A 16,964-nucleotide genomic window follows, 5' to 3' on the forward strand; every position below is an offset into this window, starting at 1 on the left:
GTTGGATTTGTCCTGCTTTTTGTGTGCAGGACATACCTGGACAATTTTCCACATAGTCAGATAGATGCCAGTGTTGTAACTGTATTGGAGCAGCTTGGCTAGGGGCGCGGCAAGTCCTGGAGCATAAGTTTTCAGTACTATTGCCGGAATATTGTCAGGGCCTCATAGCCTTTGCAGTATCCAGTGCCTTCAGCCATTTCTTGATATCACGTAGAGTGAATCGAATTGGCTGAAGACCGGCATCTGTGATGCTGGGGACCTCCAGAGGAGGCTGAGATGGATCATCCACTCGGCACTTCTGGCTGAAGGTTGTAGCAAATGCTTCAGCCTTATCTTTTGCACTGATATGCTGGGCTCCCCCATCATTGAGGATGGGGATTTTTGTGGAGCCTCCCCCTCCAGTGAGTTGTTCAACTGTCCACGACCATTCACAACTGGATGTGGCAGGACTGCAGAGCTTAGATCTGATCCGTTGGTTGTGGGATCGCTTAGCTCTGTCTATCACTTATTGCTTATGCGGTTTGGCACACAAGTAACCCTGTGTTATAGATTCACCAGATTGACACCTCACTTTTAGGTATGCCTGGTGCTGCTCCTGGCATGCCCTCCTGCACTCTTCATTGAACCAGGGTTGATCGCTTGACTTGATGGTAATGGTAGAGAGAGGGATATGCTGGGCCATGAGGTTACAAATTGTGTTCGAGTACAATTCTGCTGCTGCTGCTGATAGCCCACAGCGCCTCATGGATGCCCAGTCTTGAGTTGTTAGATCTGTTTGAAATCTATCCCATTTAGCACAGTGGTAGTGCCACACAACACGATGGAGAGTATTCTCAATGCGAAGGTGGGATTTCGTCTCCACAATGACTGTGCGGTGGTCACTCCTACCGATACTGTCATGGACAGATGCATCTGCAAAAGGCAGGTTGGTGAGGATGAGGTGAAGTATGTTTTTCCCCTCTTGTTGGTTCCCTCACCACCTGCCGCAGACCCAGTCTAGCAGCTATGTCCTTTAGGATCGGCCAGCTCGGGCAGTAGTGGTGTTACCGAGCCACTCTTGGTGGTGGACATTGAAGTCCCCCCACCCAGAGTACATTCTGTGCCCTTGCCACCCTCAGTGCTTCCTCCAAGTGATGTTCAACATGGAGAAGCACTGATTCATCAGCTGAGGGAGGGCGGTACGTGGTAATCCGCAGGAGGTTTCCTTGCCCATGTTTGACTTGGTGACGTGAGACTTCATGGGGTCCTGGAGGACTCCCAGGGCAATTCCCTCCCAACTGTATACCACAGTGCCGCCATCTCTGCTGGCCAGCAGGGATGGTGATGGTGGTGTCTGGGACATTATCTGTAAGGTATGATTCTGAGAGGATGACTATGTCAGTCTGTTGCTTGACTAGACTGTGAGACAGCTCTCCCAATATGGCACTGGCCCCCAGATGTTAGTGAGGAGGACTTTGCAGCGTCACCAGGGCTGAGATTGCCGTTGTCGGTGCCTAGGTGGATGCTGGGTGGCTTGTCTAGTTTCATTCCTTTTTTGTGACTCTGCAGCGGTTTGTTACAGCTGAGTGGCTTGTGGGTCTGGAGTCACATGTAGGCCAGACAGATTTCCTTCCCTAAAGGGAGGAAATTAGTGAACCAGTCTAATAACCATACAACAATTGTTTATTAGACTTTTAATTCCAGATTTTTATTAAATTCAAATTCCATCCTTGTGCCGTGGTGGGATTCGAACCCTGGTCCCCAGAGCATTACTCTGGGTCTCTGGATTATTAGTCCAGTGATAATATCGCTACACCATCGTCTCCCCTCGTAAGGGGAAGCTGAATAATTGCATGAGGGAGAAAGAAATAGAATGCTATTTAGAGCGAGATGAGGTAAGGTGAGAGCGGGCTTTTTTTTTATGTTTGTTCATGGGATGCGGGCGTCGCTGGCTGGGCCAGCATTTATTGCCCATCCTTAATTGCCCTTGAGAAGGTGATGGTGAGCTGCCTTCTTGAACCGCTGCAGTCCATGTGGTGTAGGTACACCCACAGTCCTGTTAGGAAGGGAGTTCCAGGATTTTGACCCAGCGACAGTGAAGGAACGGCCGATATAGTTGGAAGTCAGGATGGCGAGTGACTTGGAGGCGAACTTCCAGGTGGTGGTGTTCCCATCTCTCTGCTGCCCTTGTCCTTCTAGGTGGTAGTGGTCATGGGTTTGGAAGGTGCTGTGGAAGGAGCCTTGGTGAGTTGCTGCGGTGCATCTTGTAGATGGTACACACACTGCTGCAACTGTGCGTCGGTGGTGGAGGAAGTGAATGTTTGTGGATGGGGTGCCAATCAAGCAGGGATGCTTTGTCCTGGATGGTGTTGAGCATTTTGAGTGTTGTGGGAGCTGCACTCATCCAGGCAAGTGGGGAGTATTCCATCACACTCCTAACTTGTGCCATTTAAATGTTGTACAGACTTTGGGGAGTCAGGAGGTGAGTTACTCTCTGCAGAATTCCCAGCCTCTGACCTGCTCTTGTAGCAACGGCATGACTGGTCCAGTCCAATATCTGGTCAATGGTAAACCACAACCCCCCCCACCCCCAAACCAGGATGTTGATAATGGGGGATTCAGCAATAGTAATGCCATTGAATGTCATGGGGAGATGGTTAGATTCTCTCTTGTCTGGAATGGTCATTGCCTGGCACTTGTGTGGTGTGAATGTCACTTGCAATTTATCAGTCCCGGACTGAATATTGTCTAGGTCTTGCTGCATATGGACACGGACCGCTTCAGTACCTGAGGAATCACAAATGATGCTGAACACTGTGCAATCATCTGTGAACATTCCCTTTCTGACCTTATGATTGAGGGGAGGTTATTGGAAGGTTAGCTGAAGATGGTTGGGCCTAGGACATGTGGAGAATAGACCAGTTAGACTGGCCTGTTTCTGTGCTGCAAATTCTATCTAATAGCGACAGGAAATAGGAACAGCAGTAGACCATCGAGCCTGCTCCACCATTCAAATAGATCAGAGTTGATTTTGGGTATTGCCTCTATTTTCCTGCCTGCTCCCCATATCCCTTAATTCCCTGAGAGACCAAAAATCTTAAATATATTCAACTTTGGAGCGTGCACAACACTCTGGGGTGGAGAATTCCAAAGATTCACAATCCTTTGAGTGAAGTAGTTTCTCCTCGTCTCAGTCCTAAATGACCGGCCCCCTTATCCTGAGACTGTGTCCCCGTGTTTTAGACTCCCCCGACCAGCGGAAACAATCTCTCCACGTCCATCCAATCAAGCCCCTCCAGATTTTGTAGGTTTTAGTGAGATCGCCTCTCGTTCTTCCAGTGAACATAAGGCCAGTTTACTCAACCTTGCATGACCAATTTAGTGAACTGCCTCCAAGGCAAGTATATCCTTTCTTAAATGCACACACTACTCCGGATGTGGTCTCACCAAAACCCTGTATAACTGGAGCAAGACTTCTTTATTCTTGCACAGTACTCCAATCCCCCTGCCAACATGCCATTCACCTTGTAATTGCTTGCTGCACCATTGTGCTAACTTTCTGCATTCCGCGTGCAAGCATACCCAGGTCTCTTTGAACATCAACACTTACAAGTTGTTCACCTTCCAAAAAAAAAATCTGCTTTTTTCATTCTGACAACCAGAATGAAAAACTTCACACTTCCCACTCTGCCATCTTGTTGCCCACTCACTTTATCTATATCTGTTTGCAACCTCTCTGTGTCCTCCCCACAGCTTATCTTTCCACTTAACTTGGTAACATCATCAAACATCCTACAGCATGTTCCATTCTTAGGTGCCTCAATGCAACTGTAATACTCGTGATATTTAAATAGTCATTCCCTGTCAAGCATACATTCTGAGAGCAAAACGTGTCGAACTGAAAGTTGCAGAATTTGGAATAGAATTCACCTTTTCTCTATATGACATACTCCACTCTGAGGTGCTTCAATACATATACATATGAACGTCCACACGAAGTGGGGCAGCAGAAGGCCAATCTGCCCCTCGAGCCTGCTCTGATATTTAATAAGATAGTGGCTGATCTGACTGTGGCTTTAATGCCACGATCCTGCCTGCCCCCGATAGCCTTTGATTCCCTCGTTAGTCAAGAATCACTCTTCCCCTGCCTTAAAACATTCAATGGCCCTGATATTCACGATGTATGTTCCTTGTCAGGCTGTGTGGAGACCAGGTTGAATTTCATCGCACTTTCTGTACTTTCCAAGTCGAAATGTTTTGTAACGTACTTTGACGAATTTTACGAATAAATTATACTTTTGGGGGAAAAAAATTGTCCATCCAACCATCTGTTTTAGCATCACTCACGAAGGACGGTGCCTCTGACAATGCAGCACCCCCTTTTGATGCTGCCACCAGGTTCAGCCGAGGGTTATGCATTCGCAACCTAAAGTGAGTCTTGAACCCACGACCTTCACACCCAGAGGCCAAGTGCTGGTAAATGGGATTAGGTAGGTAGGTAGGTCAGGTGTTTTTCACGTGTCGGTGCAGACTCGATGGGCTAAAGGGCCTCTTCTGCACTGTGATTCTATAAAACCTGAGATCTTACATTCACGTAGGTGTGCCCTGAGGTTGTTAAAGCTAAGCGCATTACACCTAATCAAATATTTTTTTCAGCCGTGCAGCTTCTCTTTATCTAATAGGAAACGTGGCAGACAATTTAGGCACAGCAAGCTCCCACAGGCAGCAATGAGATAGCAAATAATTCTTTGGGTTTGCGAATAAATATTGGGCCAGGATGTGGGGAGAACCCCCTGTTATGCACTGAAAGCGTGACAGGAGACCTTGGAAGAGCGTTTGAAGCAGAAGCCTGAGTTTTGGCAATGCCTGCAAAGATGGTATTTAAATGGCAAGTCGACTGTGGGGAGCAGCACACAGCTCCAAGTCTGCACTTGGCGCAAGCGCAGTTGGCCATGTCGGGCATGCGGTTGATGGGCGCATGCGTACTATGTAAAAAGAGCTGGGTGAGGGGTGATCGAGCGTGCGCCCTTGCCCGAACGCAGGCGCGGCGGCCGGGTCCGCCGGCAATACGCAGGCGCATTGGGGGCTCCTTGGTCCTCCTTTTCCCCGATCACCGCCAAGGAGCCGCACATGCGCACGAGCGCGAGCTGGCCCAAAAAAAATGGCGCGAAATGGCGGCGCCGAGCTTTCCGCCGCCGAGTACGAGGAGGCCAAACGGGCTTTGCAACGGGGGATCAACCAGGTAACCGGGGGGACAAAGCGGCACTGAGGAGAAAAGTGGGGGGAAAATCAGGTTTCGTCAAAATAAACCCGGGTTAGATACAGAAATAAACCCGGGATAGAGAGAGAGAGACCGGGTTAGAGACAGAAATAAACCCGGGATAGAGAGAGAAATAAACCCGGGATAGAGAGAGAGAGACCGGGTTAGACACAGAAATAAACCCGGGATAGAGAGAGAGAGACCGGGTTAGACACAGAAATAAACCCGGGATAGAGAGAGAGAGACCGGGTTAGTCACAGAAATAAACCCGGGATAGAGAGAGAGAGACCGGGTTAGACACAGAAATAAACCCGGGATAGAGAGAGAGAGACCGGGTTAGACACAGAAATAAACCCGGGATAGAGAGAGAGAGACCGGGTTAGACACAGAAATAAACCCGGGATAGAGAGAGAAATAAACCCGGGATAGAGAGAGAGAGAGACCGGGTTAGAGACAGAAATAAACCCGGGATAGAGAGAGAGAGAGAGACCGGGTTAGACACAGAAATAAACCCGGGATAGAGAGAGAGAGACCGGGTTAGAGACAGAAATAAACCCGGGATAGAGAGAGAGACCGGGTTAGACACAGAAATAAACCCGGGATAGAGAGAGAGAGAGAGACCGGGTTAGACACAGAAATAAACCCGGGATAGAGAGAGAGAGAGACCGGGTTAGACACAGAAATAAACCCGGGATAGAGAGAGAGAGACCGGGTTAGACACAGAAATAAACCCGGGATAGAGAGAGAAATAAACCCGGGATAGAGAGAGATAGAGACCGGGTTAGAGACAGAAATAAACCCGGGATAGAGAGAGACCGGGTTAGACACAGAAATAAACCCGGGATAGAGAGAGAGAGACCGGGTTAGACACAGAAATAAACCCGGGATAGAGAGAGAGAGAGACCGGGTTAGACACAGAAATAAACCCGGGATAGAGAGAGAGAGAGAGACCGGGTTAGACACAGAAATAAACCCGGGATAGAGAGAGAGAGACCGGGTTAGAGACAGAAATAAACCCGGGATAGAGAGAGAGACCGGGTTAGACACAGAAATAAACCCGGGATAGAGAGAGAGAGAGAGACCGGGTTAGACACAGAAATAAACCCGGGATAGAGAGAGAGAGAGACCGGGTTAGACACAGAAATAAACCCGGGATAGAGAGAGAGAGACCGGGTTAGACACAGAAATAAACCCGGGATAGAGAGAGAGAGAGACCGGGTTAGACACAGAAATAAACCCGGGATAGAGAGAGGGAGAGACCGGGTTAGACACAGAAATAAACCCGGGATAGAGAGAGAGAGAGACCGGGTTAGACACAGAAATAAACCCGGGATAGAGAGAGAGAGAGACCGGGTTAGAGACAGAAATAAACCCGGGATAGAGAGAGAGAGAGACCGGGTTAGACACAGAAATAAACCCGGGATAGAGAGAGAGAGAGACCGGGTTAGACACAGAAATAAACCCGGAATAGAGAGAGAGAGAGACCGGGTTAGACACAGAAATAAACCCGGGATAGAGAGAGAGAGACCGGGTTAGACACAGAAATAAACCCGGGATAGAGAGAGAGAGACCGGGTTAGACACAGAAATAAACCCGGGATAGAGAGAGAGAGACCGGGTTAGACACAGAAATAAACCCGGGATAGAGAGAGAGAGACCGGGTTAGACACAGAAATAAACCCGGGATAGAGAGAGAAATAAACCCGGGATAGAGAGAGAGAGAACCCGGGTTAGTCACAGAAATAAACCCGGGATAGAGAGAGAAATAAACCCGGGATAGAGAGAGAGAGAGAGACCGGGTTAGAGACAGAAATAAACCCGGGATAGAGAGAGAAATAAACCCGGGATAGAGAGAGAGAGAACCCGGGTTAGTCACAGAAATAAACCCGGGATAGAGAGAGAGAGACCGGGTTAGACACAGAAATAAACCCGGGATAGAGAGAGAGAGAGACCGGGTTAGACACAGAAATAAACCCGGGATAGAGAGAGAGAGACCGGGTTAGACACAGAAATAAACCCGGGATAGAGAGAGAGAGACCAGGTTAGACACAGAAATAAACCCGGGATAGAGAGAGAAATAAACCCGGGATAGAGAGAGAGAGACCGGGTTAGACACAGAAATAAACCCGGGATAGAGAGAGAAATAAACCCGGGATAGAGAGAGAGAGAACCCGGGTTAGTCACAGAAATAAACCCGGGATAGAGAGAGAAATAAACCCGGGATAGAGAGAGAGAGACCGGGTTAGACACAGAAATAAACCCGGGATAGAGAGAGAAATAAACCCGGGATAGAGAGAGAGAGAGACCGGGTTAGAGACAGAAATAAACCCGGGATAGAGAGAGACCGGGTTAGACACAGAAATAAACCCGGGATAGAGAGAGAGAGAGACCGGGTTAGACACAGAAATAAACCCGGGATAGAGAGAGAGAGAGACCGGGTTAGACACAGAAATAAACCCGGGATAGAGAGAGAGAGAGACCGGATTAGACACAGAAATAAACCCGGGATAGAGAGAGAGAGAGACCGGGTTAGAGACAGAAATAAACCCGGGATAGAGAGAGAGAGACCGGGTTAGACACAGAAATAAACCCGGGATAGAGAGAGAGAGACCGGGTTAGACACAGAAATAAACCCGGGATAGAGAGAGAGAGAGACCGGGTTAGAGACAGAAATAAACCCGGGATAGAGAGAGAGAGAGACCGGGTTAGACACAGAAATAAACCCGGGATAGAGAGAGAGAGAGACCGGGTTAGACACAGAAATAAACCCGGGATAGCGAGAGAGAGAGACCGGGTTAGACAGAAATAAACCCGGGATAGAGAGAGAGAGAGACCGGGTTAGACACAGAAATAAACCCGGGATAGCGAGAGAGAGAGACCGGGATAGACACAGAAATAAACCCGGGATAGAGAGAGAGAGAGAGACCGGGTTAGACACAGAAATAAACCCGGGATAGAGAGAGAGAGACCGGGTTAGACACAGAAATAAACCCGGGATAGAGAGAGAGAGACCGGGTTAGACACAGAAATAAACCCGGGATAGAGAGAGAGAGACCGGGTTAGACACAGAAATAAACCCGGGATAGAGAGAGAGACCGGGTTAGACGCAGAAATAAACCCGGGATAGAGAGAGAGAGAGACCGGGTTAGACACAGAAATAAACCCGGGATAGAGAGAGAGAGAGACCGGGTTAGACACAGAAATAAACCCGGGATAGAGAGAGAGAAGCCGGGTTAGACACAGAAATAAACCCGGGATAGAGAGAGAGAGAGACCGGGTTAGACACAGAAATAAACCCGGGATAGAGAGAGAGAGACCGGGTTAGACACAGAAATAAACCCGGGATAGAGAGAGAGAGAGACCGGGTTAGACACAGAAATAAACCCGGGATAGAGAGAGAGAGAAGCCGGGTTAGACACAGAAATAAACCCGGGATAGAGAGAGAGAGACCGGGTTAGACACAGAAATAAACCCGGGATAGAGAGAGAGAGAGACCGGGTTAGACACAGAAATAAACCCGGGATAGAGAGAGAGAGAGACCGGGTTAGACACAGAAATAAACCCGGGATAGAGAGACCGGGTTAGACACAGAAATGAACCCGGGATAGAGAGAGAGAGAGACCGGGTTAGACACAGAAATAAACCCGGAATAGAGAGAGAGAGAGAGACCGGGTTAGACACAGAAATAAACCCGGGATAGAGAGAGAGAGACCGGGTTAGACACAGAAATAAACCCGGGATAGAGAGAGAGAGACCGGGTTAGACACAGAAATAAACCCGGGATAGAGAGAGAGAGACCGGGTTAGACACAGAAATAAACCCGGGATAGAGAGAGAGAGACCGGGTTAGACACAGAAATAAACCCGGGATAGAGAGAGAGAGAGAGACCGGGTTAGACACAGAAATAAACCCGGGATAGAGAGAGAGAGAGACCGGGTTAGAGACAGAAATAAACCCGGGCTAGAGAGAGAGAAGCCGGGTTAGTCACAGAAACAAACCCACAATGGAGGGACCATGCTCCAACAGAGGATTGCAAGGGATAGAGACACGTTACTTTGAGCAGCAAGTGGAGGCAGCGACAGGATGTGGTTTCCTATTGATTTGGGTTTTGCACACATTCAGATCTCACTGTTTTGTGGCAGGAGCTGGAGGAAGCTGTACAGCTGATGAATGAACTGAACAAGAACCTCTCCTACTGGGCTGAGAAAACAGGCGACGTGGAGAAAATGGCACAGGTCAGTGATGGGGATTCAGCCTGTTACCGATCGATATTGATTCAAGCGTGTCCTACCCACTTGTGGGAACCGTCACGCTTTTAAAAGTTAGCGAGTTTCACAGGTGACTCCATCACTCTTGAACCATAAAGATACACAAGTACGAGAATCGGCTCATCACTCTGCGGTGAGAAATCCCAGGCGGCAGCTACACCGTTGGGATAAGCATCGTCCCTCCTTTTTTTGAGGGGGGGGTGGGTTTCTCCTCTCTCCTGACCTGTGCGTGGGTCAGGTTTCCAGTGATGCAAAGCGGCCCAGGTTTTCTGGTCGTGCCTGGTGCTCTGCAAGTGACCCAATAACTTTCAGCCAGACTGTGGAAAGCACACCCCAGGCGAGCCTGCTCCTGCTCCTGTCTTTGTTTGACACACACTTTCCACCAGGGCCACTCCAGGATGATCAAGAAGAAATACTATGGCTTCTCCCGTTAGGTTAACCGTTGCCAACTTGGATCAGATTAAGCCAGACGTAAGGCGAGTGGCCAATGCTTTGTTCAGGCGTCCAGCAGAGATCCTTGTGCTGAGCTTTAGACAGAAGCGCTATCATTGGAATAAACATCACCCTGTATCGCACCACCCTGGAACAACTTAATTCGATATCAAAACTGGCTTTTGGTAGGTAGAACTATAGAGTAGTTTTAACAAAGTCAGACCTCCTCCTGGCGCATCTCTGCTGTGGGCAGTACTTCATTTTGAATGCAAAACGATTCTAAGTATTTGTTAACCTAATCACCTTGCCCCAACAGGTGTGGAGTATGTTTCAGAACAGACTGGCGACCATCAAGAGCACAGTGACGACCGTAAATAAGCAAGCAGAGTTTCCTCAGACTTGAGGCGCTTGCGGCCGTGCTTAAGGATTCTGATGGCAACTTGAAGGATCGTCACAGGAAACGATTCGTAACATTGAAGTAGTAGAGACAGTGCGCCCGCCCTGAAAGCGTTTTTATTAACCACTGATATTCCTTCCCTTCGAACATCTTAGTGAAATTTGGGCTCGTTAACATGGTGGGTATTGGTGCAGGGGGTGCAGAGTGTCTTGGACACCCAATTGGGGCAACAGCAGGTCCCAGGTTAGTCACAAGAAAAGCTCCCACACCACCGCAACCAGGGAGGTGTCATTCTGTTTCGAGGTCCAGATCCAGATGCATTGGCGTTTCAAGCATTGAACCTCTTTAACAGGTGATTCCTCAGCATCAGTCTGCACAGATTGGTGCTTGGACGGGAATATTGACACCAAAGGCCCCTTTGAACCACTGGCTTTTCTGCCTTAACCCTACAGATAACAGCACAATGAAAGCCTCGGTGGGTTTGAGCATCCCTGTCTAACGTGACAACGAAGCTAAAAGCGCTTTTTGTTCCTGTGACCTGCTGATGCTTTCGGGCCTAATGGCTATTGGGCGAACCACCCCCCCCCCCGCCCGCTGTGCAAGGATCCACTTCAGTTGAACCAGGAACCATCCCAGAACATATGCACTGAGACACCGTGCAACAGATAATTTGACGTGGGAAGCAAGTCTGCTCCGGGTGGTTGCGTTCAGAATGAGAGCTCTTGAGGGAAGTGCTGTCAGCAATCAGCAGGAACTGGGGACCAGCAATACTGGGGTTTTTGAAAACCAGATGCAATAAAATCATGGAAGCCCTTTAATATCTGGCTCAGTATGTCGCTTAATTAAAAACTATCCAACTGATCCCTTCTGCTGTCACATCTGTGTTAACAGTCGCCTGCATTTCACTGTATCAGCTGCATCCTGTTGTTTGTCCAGGGCTGTTAAGTGACTGTGCAATTGGTCTCTTGCTGTTTAAATTGATTCACTGTGAGGAGACATCGCATGTGTTGTTTTAACTGGATACCTCAATAAATATATTTATTACCATATTGCCATACTAAATCTGCCACTTTCAAAATCCAACTGGTTGAAGAATTTATAGCACTTGATCTTTCTCTTTACACTTGTCATGTGTGTAAAATATTAAAAGTCTTGAATATGATGTTCCTGTCATGCTTAAAACACGGTTCTAATGTACATACCTCTTCTTGATGTTTGATGCTCCAGTGCATCCCCTAGTCCAGTTTAGGCCCTTTTTTTTAGAACAGTGACTTTATTGGAAGTCGGTGACAGTTCCTCTGTTTGTTTACTCTCAAGGTGTGAATTCTCTGCCTCATGAGGTTGGGGCAAGGTGATTAGCTTGGATCCTTGAGGAGGGACAGTTCCCGCTGGATCCCACCCAAGTCGGGAGAAATTGGGACTGCGTTCTGCACTGCTCCCGTTCTCGACACTGCTGAGATACCCATCTCTTATTTCACCAGCCTCCACCCTCTTCCAAAGATCTTGCACTCCCCATCTCCCCACTCTTCACCCTCAGGACCACCTCCGATAGCTCCCTTGGATCCTGCAATATTGTTTGCGCTGCACAAAAGACCCTGGGACCACCTCGACCAAATCCTTACCCCCCTACAACCAACATCACTACAACAGATGATATGGCCTTTATCACGTTGCTGTTTAATGGGGTCTTGCTGTGTGCAAATTGGCTGCTGTGTTTCTGACATTACAGTAGTAATGACACTTCAAAAGCCCTTCCTTATCTGTAAAGCACTTTGAGATTTTTATGGTCATGAAAGGTGCTATATAAATGCAAGCCTTTTTTCTTTTTAGTAGACTCTATGGAGACCCCCCCCCCGCCTCTCATTCTCCCAAATCAAGGACTCTCTCTCCTGGATTACCGGATGTCGTTCCCCACTTTTACTTTCTAATGCCCTTGAGGCCGCTCTTCCACTCCTACCAAAACGTGACAGCTCCCTCCCAGTGCAACGAAAAACTAGAAACCTCACCTGAGAGTTTTCAAATCCTGCTTTCCTAGCATCTCTTCCTCGGACGCCATTACCACCCCTCATCACCGCCATAATCCAAAAGCTGCTGGTAAACTCTGGCCCCAAGTACTGCCCTCATTAAACCTCAGCCGGACTCTTGCCACCTCCACCTCAGTGTCATCACACTCCGCAGGGGTCAGCAAGGGAAGTGGAGTTGAGGCCACAATCTGAGCAGCCATGATCTTATCGAGTGGCGGAGGAGGTTTAAGGGGCTGAATATGGCCTACTCCTCATGTATGTGTGCTTCTGAACAGTATCCAACCAGATGGTAACTCCTCCTCATGCTTTCCCTGCCCCATTCCTCATGCTGCTGCTACACACTACTGGAAGTATCCTGGGCTTGCAAAAGGATTACATAAATCATAGAATTTACTCCTGAAAGTATCACTAAAATTCCCCCTGTACTGTATAATGAAAATGTAATTGGCTTAACCAGTGATCCTGATGACATATAGAGTGCTATGTGGAATAAATCAGTGTACCTCCTGCTTTACTGTGACCAATGTCCTGAGATGCATTAGTAATATGCAAAAGGCCCTGGCGTCGGGTCCCGACAGGTCCGGTAACACCTCTCCGTCATGCTTTTCCCATCGCCTCTTTAGTTCGGGCACTTGCTGCGATGAAAAGGAGGGGAAATAACCAATCCGAAGCGAGAGAAGTGGCTAGAAATCGATCAATAGGAAACCGCTCAGGACTTGTGAAGAAACGGAATCCTGAACGGCTGATCCGAAGTATCCACGTCTCGAAGACAATGCAAAACTCAACACCTCAAAACCCCAGACCTCTCGTCGGCCAATTTTCATCCCGTTGGCATTTGTAATTTTTTAACTTCCAAACTAAGACTTCAGCGAAAATAAAAAAACCTCAACAAATAACCTATTTCACAATAAGATGATTAAATTCCCTCATAAGCTTGCTCTTTGTGTCTTCATTGAAGTTCAATGCTTCTGCCTGCCTCAAAAGCTGGAGATACTTTCCCCAGAACAAGGAGAACCTGAGCTTGTGCAATATGAATTTCTCCGGATATACCTGTAGATTCCTCTCTAGGTTTTCTCCAACTGTTGTATGAGCTTTATCCCCTCCCCGCTGTGTTTTTTTTATGCTTCTTTGGTGCTTGGTTGTGCCTTGTAAACTACCTGGAGAATGGCTAAACACTACAAAGCAAGTAACCTTTCGCATTTAAGCTATTACCAAAGCTTAGTTTTATTTGCGTGGAATGCGGCCGCAGAACAAGGTTCAATAGTAACTTTCATGAGAGATTTGGACATATACTTGGAAAGGAAGCTTTTACAGGGCTGTGGGGAAAGAGGCAGATGGTGAGTGGGACTGGATTGGATGACTCAAGACAGCTGGTGCTTGTGTGCCGCATGGCCGCCTCCTGTACTGTATGACTCGAAGTTCCCTTTGGGGACTACCTTTACTCATCCGATCATAGCCAAAGCATCGCCAACATCAGCTTCTCTTCTCACTGTTATATCCATGTCCCTGAACAATCTTTGGCCTCCCTCTTCCTGATCCACATGGCTTCATTTGCAGGCATGGGGGCAGCTTCCACGTGTGTGCTGACCACACCCTGTACCACCTCTTGCTCCCCACCTCCCCAGCCTCTTCATTGTCAGAATAGTCTTCCAACATCCTTAACAAAAACAGAATTACCTGGAAAAACTCAGCAGGTCTGGCAGCATCGGCGGAGAAGAAAAGAGTTGACGTTTCGAGTCCTCACGACCCTTCAACAGAACTGAGTAATATTAGGAGAGGGGTGAAATTTAAGGTGGGGAGGTGGGGGGAGAGATAGGAGCAGATAATCAAAAGATGTCACAGACAAAGGAACAAAGAGGTGTTGAAGGTGGTGATATTATCTAAAAGAATGTGCTAATTAAGACTGGATGGCAGGACACAAGGTACAGCTCTAGTGGGGGTGGGGTGGAAAGACTGACAGGGCATAAAAGGTATAGATTTAAAAATAATGGAAATAGGTGGGAAAAGAAAATATATAAATTATTGGAAAAAACAAAAGGGAGGGGGAAGAAACGGAAAGGGGGTGGGGATGGAGGAGGGAGTTGAAGATCTGAAGTTGTTGAATTCAATATTCAGTCCGGAAGGCTGTAAAGTGCCAACATCCAACATCCTTCCCTACTTTTGACAAGCTTTTAGACGAGGGAATGTAATTTTCCACATCTAAGGTGCTATATAAATGTGAGCTTATTTTCCTCACAATGATACCTGAATCTACCCCTGGCCAGGTGCCAGATTCCCAAACTCCAGGATGTCCCTGGATCCTGCTGAACCCTGAGGTGCCTCTCTCGCACATTTCTAGATCCCATTTCCAAGGGCTCTCATGCTTTACAAACCCTATCACACTACTCCCTGTGTTTTATCCATCAGTATTTTGTTACAATGGGCCATCATTTGCTGCCGGACCAGCTCTTAATGCCATCTGCCATTAATTAGACCCACCCTTGCCCGTCCTCCATATTTATTACTGAACGTTTAAAGTGAAGATCTCGTAACATGGAAACTGGGCATCAGGGGTCTGAGTGAGCAGGATAAGCAACTGCATCTCCTTTACCAATCAGATTGGATGCTTGTGAAATAATCGGTACAGGATTGAAAAGGAAGTACAAATTAAAATTGGTGAACTTAACGTAAAAATCATACAGAAAGAAATAAAGATCAGGGAAGAAAGAAGCTAAAAGCAAAAAACTGCGGATGCTGGAAATCGAAAACACAAACAAAAATACCTGGAAAAACTCAGCAGGTCTGGCAGCATCTGCGGAGAGGAACACAGTTAACGTTTCGAGTCCGAATGACTCTTCAACAGAACTAAGGAAAAATAGAAAAGAGGTGAAATATAAGCTGGTTTAAGGGGGGGCGGGGGGGGTGGGACAAGTAGAGCTGGATAGAGGGCCAGTGATAGGTGGAGATAACCAAAAGATGTCACAGACAAAAGGACAAAGAGGTGTTGAAGGTGGTGATATTATCTAAAGGAATGTGCTAATTAAGGGTAGAAAGCAGGACGAGCAAGGTACAGGTAGCCCTAGTGGGGGTGGGATGAAGGAATCGACAAAGGCTAAAAGGTAGAGATAAAACAATGGATGGAAATACATTTTAAAATAATGGAAATAGGCGGGAAAAGAAAAATCTATAAATTATTGGGAAAAACAAAAAGGAGGGGGAAAAAACAGAAAGGGGGTGGGGATGGAGGAGAGAGTTCATGGTCTAAAATTGTTGAACTCAATATTCAGTCCAAAAGGCTGTAAAGTGCCGAGTCGGAAGATGAGGTGCTGTTCCTCCAGTTTGCGTTGAAAAAAGAAAGATTGGATTGAGAGAGAAAAAAATTAAATAACCAGCAATTAAAACCCAAAGGAATAAGATTCCAAACTTGTTAAGTTCATGTTCGATGACAGAGAGGTTCATTGGCAGTAATTAACAATTAGCACCTTATTAAAATCTTCGACAGCTATTCCAGACTTTATTTAAATATACCCGGATGTTAAACAGCTCCCTGCATCACTTCAACTTTCCCCGGTGAGCTTTAATTCCTATCTACTTTGCAAAACTCAGCAACTTTGCATTGCTGAATGTTTTTCAATGGAGAGGCGGGCAGTTAGATGCCGTTTTTGCCAAGCTGTTAGTGGAGTGATGCACCTTAGACATCGACTTGAATTTCCACATATAATCGCGCCTTGGCCCTTGCCTGAAGTTGCTGTGGTGTTTGCCTATAAATAACAACAACCCCCTCGAGTGTCCATTGGTACATCAAATGGATGTTACTTGTACTCATGTGGTGGCTATCAATTGAGGGCTCACCTCTGCTCATATATGCAGGAGCAGGCTGAAAGGGGGCATTGATTCGAGGTATATGGTTTGTGATGTGTGTCCTGTAAACAAAAGCTGGTAAGTGAATAAAGACTGAGCTGCAGTTCCACCCTTCACCATCTAGCTGCCCTGAGTCCTGACAAATAGCCTTGCGCAATTGTGACAGCAAATTATGTGCCAATACACCCAGGCTTAAAACCAGGCTCGTGTTTAAAGAAAAAAGTCAGCTTGATGCTTAACAACCTGAGACAGATGATGTTAGTTGTAAATATCAGGAAGCTATTATAACAACATCAGGAACAAAGCCCTTCGAACTTGCTCCACCATTCAATAAGATAATGGCTGCTCTGCATTAGCTCCCCGTTCACTGTTCTACCTCCCTATCCCTTAGTGTACAAGAATCTATCTAGCTCAGGCTTGAAATAATCAACAACTGGACATCCATTACCCACTGGAGTAGAGAATGCTAAAGATTCACAACCCTCTTCTTGATGCAGTCTCCCTTATCCTGACCCTTAGTTCTAGGCTGTCCTTCCGGGCAAATGGGTTCTCAGCCTTTATGTCAAAGCACTGGATTGTAATATTAATTGCTTATTTTGCTCTTGGTTCAGAGGAGTTATTACAACTAGGTGCTAATCGGATTGTTAGATTTGGAAGAGGTACTCAAAATCATGAGGGGTCTGGACAGAGCAGATAAGAGATAGATTGGTGAAAGGATTGGGAATGAGGGGGCATAGGTTTAAGATTAGTGGCAAAAGAAGCAGT

The 16,964-nt window shown here is 47.1% G+C and overlaps 2 long non-coding RNA genes across 2 annotated transcripts in view; both read left to right on the top strand.

The window, feature by feature from the left end:
* Positions 1-2,044: 2,044 nt before the first annotated feature.
* Positions 2,045-16,964, top strand: part of LOC144671836 (uncharacterized) — a 220,503-nt gene continuing 205,583 nt past the window's right edge. The window contains exon 1 of the long non-coding RNA XR_013574024.1: positions 2,045-2,137. This is a non-coding gene — a long non-coding RNA (uncharacterized LOC144671836). The remainder of the gene's footprint in view (positions 2,138-16,964) is intronic.
* On the top strand, positions 5,116-11,384 carry LOC144671842 (uncharacterized). Its single transcript, XR_013574026.1, has 3 exons — positions 5,116-5,221; positions 9,381-9,473; positions 10,255-11,384. It is a non-coding gene; the product is annotated as an uncharacterized LOC144671842 (long non-coding RNA).

The sequence above is a fragment of the Cetorhinus maximus genome, chromosome 34, assembly GCF_964194155.1.
Source record: "Cetorhinus maximus chromosome 34, sCetMax3.hap1.1, whole genome shotgun sequence".
NCBI lineage: Eukaryota > Metazoa > Chordata > Chondrichthyes > Lamniformes > Cetorhinidae > Cetorhinus > Cetorhinus maximus.